Source organism: Meleagris gallopavo, unplaced genomic scaffold (genome assembly GCF_000146605.3).
Source record: "Meleagris gallopavo isolate NT-WF06-2002-E0010 breed Aviagen turkey brand Nicholas breeding stock unplaced genomic scaffold, Turkey_5.1 ChrUn_random_7180001955180, whole genome shotgun sequence".
Taxonomy (NCBI): Eukaryota; Metazoa; Chordata; class Aves; order Galliformes; family Phasianidae; genus Meleagris; species Meleagris gallopavo.
In genome coordinates this window covers 9,430-19,376 of record NW_011216020.1, presented here as the reverse complement: position 1 = coordinate 19,376, position 9,947 = coordinate 9,430, and positions in this window count along the sequence as shown.

Here is a 9,947-nt window from a genome sequence, read left to right as displayed (position 1 = left end):
AAAGAGAGAATGCAGCAGCTCTGCAAACTGGTGGAAAAATGGGACATCGCTGCCAAATCCTGCCTACATAAGGAGCTGATGAAAAACAACTCTTTCCTCTGCATGCAATATGCAGGTAGGAGGGTACTGTGTAATCTTCCTAGCTGGGATGAAGTCCAAACAGAGGCCAAGCCTTCAGGGGAAAGGGAGGACTATAAGTGCACCTACACATCCTCCTCCTTGGGATGGCCAGGAGGCATTTCTATGGCACATAGTGTTCAACAACTGTAGTCACAAGTGGGATAGCATAGGCTGTCCTGGGGAACGGTGGAGTCACCATTCCCAGAGGTGTTCAAGAAATGTGTAGATGTGGCACTAAGTTTAGTGGGTATGGTGGTAATGGGTCAACGGATGGACTGGATGATCTTAGAATCCTAGAATCATAAAATCCTTTGAGTTGGAAAGGACCTTTAAACGTCACCTAGTCCACCTCCCCTGCAAAGAACAGGGACATCTACAACTACCACAGGTTGCCCAGGGATTGAACTTAGAGATTTTATCCTACGTTACAGATGCTGTGACTGTGATTCTAGGACTCGTGCTACCACTTGCATCTCTGCAGAGGTGGTTCTTCAAACCTACATTTCTCCACCCCACCACTATCTCCTCTTTACTGCAAGTAGGTGAAGCTATGCTCACATGGAAGGTAAAGGTTGGAGGGTAAAGCCAGATGAGCTCTGAACTGCTCCACACCACCAATGCTTTGCTGAACTGTATCACCCTCCCAAAGTTCTCTCCCATCCCATTCTGTGCAGTAATCCTGTTTAAGATGGACAAGAATCCGGACAGTCCTGGGCCTTTGTTTCCCGTTCTTGAGCTTTGCACTCAGTGCTGCGAGATGAGGCCACAAGTTCCTGCTTCTATGGCATGATTTCTCTTGGTGTTATGTTTGTTTTCTTTTTTTGTTTGTTTGTTTGTTTTTAAGTTTCTTCTGCTTTGCTCTGCCCTGAGCAGCCTTTGCTGAGACCTCAAGGCCCTCAAGTCACCCTACGTTTTCTCCATGTCGCCTCTGTGTCCTCTCCCCTGCAGGTGCTCAAGCACAGAGTGGCATCCCATCTCATCACCCTCAAGAAGCAGAAGGTGGGCTCTGAGCTGCTTAACATCATCACCTCCTTTACTCTACTGGGTCATGCTCCCAATATCCCATTCCCTCCCATCCCTCTAAATGCGCCCTTACAAAACCAGAGCTGGCTAGGGCTCTTCACCTTTTCCCTCTGCAAGCTGGAATGGATGTAATGTGACTTCCAGAGGTGTCGGTGCCTTCTGAGCCATGAACCTATGGATAAAAGATAGAACTTTCCCCAAAGACATAACATTCTCTTAGTTTTAGTGCACCTCATTGTTTTCCATTGATACTGCCTGAAACGGTCTTCCACACATCATTCCATGAGGACTGTTTCTTGGGCACACAGCTTTACCACAACATGTATTAAGGTGAGAGGTAGGGCCTCAGGTGGTTTCAAGTATGTTTCTTCATAGATTTCACTAATTTGTATTTGCAAGCTTTGATTCATTTTTTTCCATCTTTCCGCTAGCAGCCCATATAGGGTTTGGCTGATGTCTCACCTCTTGATCCCCTTCATTCTATATTTATTGCAATTGTATCTGTGGCCTTTGAGTGATCCAGCTCTGATCAGGATCTCTGCTGTTATTTTTCTTCTGTGGGCAATCCTGTCACCAATCTCTAACGTCGTCTACGTTGATCAGGTTTCAGTGCTGAGATCTCTGCCCTTATATTCTCCCTTCTCAGTTCCAGCATTTCTGTTACACCTCTGTGTGGGAATCAAATGTTGCTTCTGCATTAGACTTAGATAAGAATTTCTTTATGTCATGGTCTCTGCTGCCATAGTTCTTTCGGGGAGTCTTTCTACTATACTTGGGGGTGGTCTCTGATAGTTGGCATCTGTTATCCTCTAGACAAGTCTTCCCCCGGAATGCACGCTCAGTATATAGGTGTATATATGTATATTTTGTCATACATGTTGCAAGAATATTCTGCACGACGTTAATCAAACCAGACTACAAATCACGGCATGCCCAAGGAAGCATCTGAAGAGACATCGGTAAGGCCTGGCATCCCCCCCAGCACCCCGGTGCTCTTTCTTTAACAAAGACTTGGAAGAAAATCACCATATCAATACAAGAAGAGCACTGAGACATCTTGGGAACAACAGGATGGCTGCTGGCTGACACCAGACAACACACGAATTAACGAATGTAAACCTGCGGTAAGATTGGGAACCTGGAGTATTCAGCCAGGGGGGAAACAGGAGAGGGGGCAAAGGGGGAAACAAGGTACAGAAAGCTGTCACTGTGTCCTTGCTCTCCTTCCTTCCTTCCTCCCTCCTCCTTGCTCTCCTTTGCTTTCTCAGTTTCCTGTGTTTCCTCCTGTGCCTTCCTTGGTCTATGTCTTTTCCAAGACTTTTTTTTTTTTTCCCTTCCCCCCCACTTTCATCATTACAAACTGCCTCAGCTCCCTTTGATCTTCCAGGCAACCTCTCCTGCCTATAAAAGACCCATTTTAAATTTTATTTTCCCCTCCAATTTATTCAACCAATCTCGATCAATTAAGGCCTTCGGTGCCCCTGGTAAATAGAGGAAAAAAAAAAAAAAAAAAAAAAACCAATAGTGTCTCCCAAACTTCTATTTCACCTCCAGCACCGGAAGTTCCGCTGCTAATAATGGGATCTGGGTTTCCTACGTCTCCGCAGATAAGGACATTCTCTCTCCCAATGTGTTCATCCCCATCCCCCAGGGCACACGCCGTTTTACAACAGCAGTTTGCAGTGCCTTTGCCCCAGGCTCTTTGAGCGCAATTCGAGCCTCGTGGGGGGAGGTGGCACGGCAGTTTCTTTTTCCAGCGCTCATCAATCTCGGCCGGTGCAAACTGCAACTGGTCACGACAATCAAAATACACTCGAATCTAAACGCGCTTTATGCTGGATAATTGGTCCCTCGTCATTTTGCCGGATAATGGAGAGCGTTCTCTCGAAGCACCAAATTCCTTCAGGGAGATCCATAACCAATATCCCCCAGCAAGATGGGAACTTCGCTTGTTTTTCTACACACCCCAGGTGTCCACAAGTAACACCGATCACTTCTCCAATCCACCAATTATTACTATTTTCAACAGCTTTTCTACGCAATTTCCACAACCAGCTTCTCCGTGTCCGGAATGCCTGGAATGTGCGAGTTCCCTTCATGCACCGCAACACACACACACAGCTGCAACTACGAAAGTAAAAAGCAAAGCTTAACACAACCTGCATATCCACGGCCATAGAGCAAAAAACAAAAAGCTTGGTGCCGCTGCGGCAATACATTCCCACGTTCGCACGCAAAATCACAATGCTGGCAATCATAACGCAGCGCAATTACCAGTAAACGAAGAGCTTCGGTTTCTGCTGGGGGTCTTGAAGCTCTCAAGGACTCCCTCACCATGTTACCTGCGGTAAGACGTGGAGCCCGAGGGGGTCTTGAATCTCTTAGGCACACCCTTTAACAGGGACTCGAATCCAATTTCTCTCGAGCACCGTGAAACACGGAACCTGCCGCACGCTCAGGACGTCTCCCTGCTCACAAACCCCACAAGGAAGAATTTCTTCCGACTACTCCCCATCGCCCTCCTTCCCACCCCCCTCCCCTCCTCGCAGAAAGCAGCCCTGCTCCGGATTCGAACCGCGGCTCCGACCCCAAACCTGACCGCGAAGAGAAAACGCGACCACCTCCTCGCTGCTGCCCTCGGCTCCGCCCCCGGCGCTCCTCCCGCTTTGGCTCCGCCCCCGGCGCTCCTCCCTCTTTGGCTTCCTGTGTTATCAATGTAGTCTCAAGGATTAGAGTTCTTGGGCGTTATCTAGGTTGTTGGGTGCTTCTTTTATTTTAGTAGTAGATTGAATGCGAATTAACCAGGATTTGATGTTCCCAGGGAATAGCTCTTTTAATGTCTTCGTAACGCTCGGTTATGATGCCAACAGCCTATCAAAATCAATCTATCAGAATATACAGAAGTTGAAGACCTCTTTCTAACCAGTTAGAGATTAACACAGAACAGGACCTTCAAGGATTTATTTCCAGGTCGCAGAAAACTTAAGTTGCAGGCCAAACACAAATTTCAAGAAGGAAATAAATTTACTTAAATAAGTTAATTTCAATTTAACTTAAATAACCTTAACTGAAGATCCTGTAAGGGTAGTAGAGCAATCAGATCCATTTCCAGGGCCTAGTTTGTACTCATGGATGGAAATGATGTCTATCATGGGTAATGTGTTCACTGGAGAAGAAAGAGGCATGATTAGGGGGGCAGCTATGCAAGAGTGGGAAAGGAGCATAGAGCGAAGGCTGGGCCCTGGAGGGAGGAGGAAAGAAGAAGGATGCTGAGGATCAACTGTACAGGCTGTTGTCACCGTCTTTGTGATTGTTAAATGTTTATCACAGAATCATAGAATGGCCTGGGTTGAAAAGAACCACAATGATCATCTAGTTTCCACCACCCTGCTGTGTGCAGGGTTGCCAACCACTAGACCAGGTTGCCCAGAGCCACCCTGGCCTAAAATGTAACCTAAGAAGCTGTTAGTGGACAAGAAGTGTCTAAAGAGATACCAAAAGACCCTCTGAGTTGTATTTTGGTTCACAGGGGAGGGGTTGCTGGTGAGCCAGGGGGAATACTGAATTAGAAACCAGGAACATAAATGAAGTAATGGGACCGGTTTTATATTTGAGTATCCTGATCATGAGACCAAGTGCTGAGTGTTTCTGGAAACTGAAGAACTGTACTGTTTGATTTGTGAGTTTTGAAGGGAGCGGGACAAACTGTTTTAATGCTATATGGAAGTATAACTATTAATGGCATATGGAAGTGCAGTAGTTAATGGTACATGGAAGTGTAATGGAGGATATGAACAGTGGAAATGCAGGGGAAAACATCGGCAAAAGGGTTAAGGAAAAACAGTGAGTTTGAGATATTACAGCTTGTGATCTGCTCTAGCCAATCCTGCTGCACCTTCTCACTGCACCAAAAGGACAGAATAAATGTCCCCCCACTAAATGTCTCGCTCTCCCTGATGAGGAAGGAGCCCCCATCTTGGTGCACTACTCCAACAACAGCCACTCAGCAATGTGCCACCTACTGTGCCCTGCCCCCAGCTTGCTGTGGATCCGTTTCTCCGCGGAATGCAGCTCACTGTTGTTGCTCACCTCCTTCTGCACTGCTTGTTTCTGGCTGGGACAACACAAAAGCTCGTTCCATTCGTAATAGATGGGGTCTTGCATCATTTGGCAATCTGCCTTCTGCTCCTTTGCTGTACATGACCCCATGGTTCCTTGCCACTCACCTCTCTCAACAGTCTTAGGTTTGGAGGGGCTGGCCCCCAGTCAGCTTGACCTTTATAGCATCTGCTCACGCCTGTGTACAAGTCAGAAGTCTGGTGAGTATGTCGAGAGGCTCTGTCTGGCCCAAACAGCCTTTCGGTTTACGCCTCTCAAGGTCTTCTGCTAATCAGGGCAAGAATGTATTTTCTCCCAGTGACACACAGATTAAAGGGAGCAGAAGTAAGAGACCTGAGGGGATGGCAAAAGCTGAATGACAGAACCTGGAAAGTCTTACCGTAGCAGACCCACTGCTGGGGTTAAATTGGTTAAATTGCAGAGAGGGAAGCAGATTAAACAGGTTTATTTTCTGGTGGGCTAAGAGTAAAGCAAGACCAATAGAGTGAAAATTTTAAGTCTGGCTTCAACACAAGCCAGGAAAATGCTGTACCCCTGAAAGTTACAGAAATCTTGAATCAGGCATAGCCAGGAGTGCGGGCATCATGGATGCCCAGCAGAGCCAAAAATGCAGCCCCGATGGAAGATAAGTTAAAAGCAGGAGCCAGTCCAGTCAGGGTAAAGCAGTGCCCTTTGAGGATATGACACTGTAGAAAGACAAAAGAAATAACAGATAACCTTCTGGAGTTTGGATTACTAATTGAATGTGAATCCAAATACAGCACCCCAATCTTTCCAGTGAAAAATCAGACAGCAAAAGCTGTGGTTTGGTACAAGATTTGAGGGCAAGTAATAGAATAGTTGAATGTGTGCAGCCAGTGGTAGCAAATCCATACACTTTAATTAACCAAGTTAAGAAATGAGTAGGTGGAGTTTACCTTCTGGATTGGAAGGGTGCCTTTTTGCCTGGTTTGGTGAAAGGAAGCACATAGTTATTTGTCTTTGAATAGGAAAACCCCAATAAGGGGAAGGAAAGACTCAGTTAACTTGGACAGTGTTAGCCAGGGTTGTGAGAACAGACCAGTGATTTTTGAGAACTGGTCAGCTTGTGAGCCTGAGACTTGGGTGCCTCCATCCTAGGGTGGAACTTTACTGCAGTAAATGGATGCCACAGCAACAAGTGAGGACTGTGTGCAACGGACTGAGAGTTTGCTGAATTTCTGAGTTTAAATGATGATCAAGTTTCTCAACAGAAAGCCCAACTGATCAAGAGGAAGGAAACAATTTGCTGAATGCCCAGAACACCAACATGGAGCTACCTCTGAGCTGCCATGATATGACTGCCTGGAGACTGTCTATGCCAGACCTACAGGAGAAACCATTGGATGATGCTGAGGATTCCCGGATTCATTGATGGAAACAGTTTTGTGAGTCAAGGAAACTGTAAGGCAGGATTTACAGTAATGGCTGCTGACAAGGTAATCGAAGAACAACCTTTAACTGTGGGGACTTTCTCTCAGAAGGCTGAAATAACTGCCTTGACAAGAGCCTTAAGTATATGGACAGATTTTATTTTATTTTTCTTTTCTTTTTATATTTTATTTTATTTATTGGAACTGCCAGGAAAAAGGAGGGTTTTGTTACATGCTAGCTCTAACCAATACCTTTTCAGGGTGGCCAGAAGCATTCCCTTTCAGGACCAACGAAGCCAAAGAAGCAACCAAGGTGTTGTTGCAGAAAATTATTGCAAGGTTTGCAGTTCCTGCAATAATATCCTCTGACCAGGGAAATCACTTTATTGCAGAGTGTCCAACAGATCAGCAAGCTATTGGGAGCAGATTGGCAATTGCACGCATTGCACGGATCACAGACAAGCGGTCAAATGGAAAAGATGAACCGCCTGATTAAATCACAGGCTGTAAAACTGGGCCGGGAGCCTGGACTATATTGGCCACTTGGTCATTACCTTTGGCTCTCCTGAGGATCAGAACGAAATCTAGAGCCAAAGAGGGATTAAGTCCTTTCAAAATACTGTACAAAAGGCCTTAGATTGTGTAAACGGGTATCTCTACCCAGGGAGGGAGTGAAATAGTAACTGAATGTGTCATAAGTCTACAGAAATAAACTTAGCTTAGGGAAATAAACTGGTTCTAGGAACTAGATCCCGAAGCCTTGATGGCTCAATACATAATTTTACCAGGAGATTGTGTATATATATATTAGATCTCTTTCAGGTTCAGCCCTGGAACCAAGGTAGGAAGGTCTGTTCCAGGTGCTGCGAACATCCCACGCAACAGTCAAAATTAAAAATTTAAAAATCAAAATTAAAGAACAACCGCTGTGGATACGTCCTACGAGAGTCAAGAAGATCCCTCAGACGTGATGGGAACTGAGGCAGCTGGATCCAAATCCTGCAAATCCAAAGGCAGTAATATGGGCTCTTGTAATCATTAGAAATTGTTGGGGAATGGCTGCGAGAGCAGGGCGGACATGAGGCTGTGTACGAGCATAACTAGTGCAGCAGCACAGGGTGCATTCTCATGAGAAAGTATTAGGAGTTAAGATAGGAGACACAACATCCTTGGGCAGCCTGTAAACAGCAGGCCTTAAACAGCAGGCCCACATCCGCAGCTGTGCTCTGTGGATATGTGGGGGGCTGATAAGCGGATGAGCTCAGTGGCAGATGTGAATGCTGGCTGAGCATTGGTTGAAGCTAGGCAGCCCACCTAGCCGCCCACCTTGTGCTCCAATAGTAGGTGAACACATGTGTATTAGAATCACATATAAACTCTGTGTGTGCAACAATAAAGTGAAGCTTGATCACTCATATTGAGTACTGTCGTGCTTCCCCGCTTGAGAACAATCTGATTAGGACACTATCTGCGGCAATTGGCGCCCGAACAGCGAAGGACCTGATGGAAGATTGATTTGGGAGCGGACGGACAAGCGCACCGGCATCTCAGCAGCCGAGCCGGGGAGGCGGCATCGCCTAGACCGACCAAAAGGGGTCTGCACGGATCCGGAGGGCACGGAACGGAGCTCCGTTGACAGTGGGCGCTGCGTGCAGTGAGACGCTGATTGCAGTGCACCATGGAAAGTGAGGTAGCCCTAGATTTTTTAAGATGCTTCTTAGAGAAGCGCGGGGAAGAGTCTGCGACTCTAAAGCAATTGCCTGGGTTGCTAGCCTATGGTAAAGGGGAAGAGTTCTTTGCTCATTCTCAGGATGTTCTAGGAGAGGAGGAATGGCACAAGTTAGGGGATGTCCTTTGGTATAAGGTAATTGATGACGAAAAGGGGCTAAAAAACTAATGAAGCCCTGGAGAGATGTTATAACTTGTATCAGGAGATGTAGGTTAGACAGCAGGTAGCTGCCTCAGCTTTGCGCCAGTTAGAAAGTCTGCCCGAAGACGCTGGGCGCTTAAAGGTCGGGGGGGATCACATTCCAATACCCTCCTCGGGAGGACCAGTTCCGCTCCGCACTAACGGCCTCTCGCAAGCAGGGGCTCCGGTGATCCCGTCTGCCCCCCCCAGGGACAATATAGAGGAAGAAAGTGAGGATGAGGGGCTGGAAAAACTGGATTGTGAGGTTAAAATATTAACAGAGCGGTCACGTAATCTGGAAATCTGTATGCGGGTCCTGTCCTACCGATAGCGCCTGTTGCTCCACCGACTCATCCGGCAGCGCCGCCCGACTGAACTGCGGAGAGATCGTTTCGCGCGCCCGCACCGCTCTGCCGGATGGGGGTGAGCAGTCGGGAACTCCGGGGAGTTCACTAACAAAGGAGCAGCAAGAACATCTTGAAGCCTTACAGTTAGTTTTAACGTTTCAGAATCAGCCTGTATCTACCTCAGCATTAGTTATTTTTCTCAAATGGTTAAGCAAAAATGTCCCTGAATTTCTGAAAACTGCATTCTCTTTTTATGGTGAACTCTGGGACAAAATTGCCTCACAACTCCGGGAGGCTTCTATTACTAAAGATAGAACGACTGCTAAACTTTTATCTGTTTGGCCCCAGATAATGGAAGGGCTTAAACAAATTCGACAAGGAAGACTTTCTTCCGACTATTCGCCATCTCCCTCCCTCCCACCCCCGCCGCTGCCCCTCCGTGCAGCAAGCAGCCCTGGTCCGGATTCGATCAGCGGCTCCGACCCCGCCCCTGACCGTGGGGAAGAGAAATTCCGACCCCCCCCATCGCCACTGCCCTCGGTTCTGCCCCCGGCGCTCATCCCGCTCCCACCCTCCGCTCTGCCCCTGACGCTCGCCGCGCCGCTCCCACCCTCTGACCCGCCGAAGAGCATCATCAGTACCTGCTATAACCTTGCATCATTCAGATGATGACCCTATTTGGATTCCTGCTCGCAGTGTTCACCCTTGGCGCAGGAGCACTACCTGAACCACACCAAATCAACCGGCAACACATGTGGGTCACCTGCGCTAAATCAGCAGGCCGGACCAACTTCTGCTTAGCACTTGTTTCTGCCACTGATCCCTTCCAAACTTGTCTTAAAGGGATGCTGTTTCTCAATGATTCTGACTTTTCTGCTTACTCCACAGGACATGCGTGACATCCACTCTAAATGCACGGGTAGCTTTAGTTGTCCTTATACCAGGGGCTGTTGCTGGGAATAGGTATTATAATTATTAGTATAGTATAGTTATTGGTATTGTATAATGCTTACTTGAAGAAAAAGAAAAAAGAAAAAA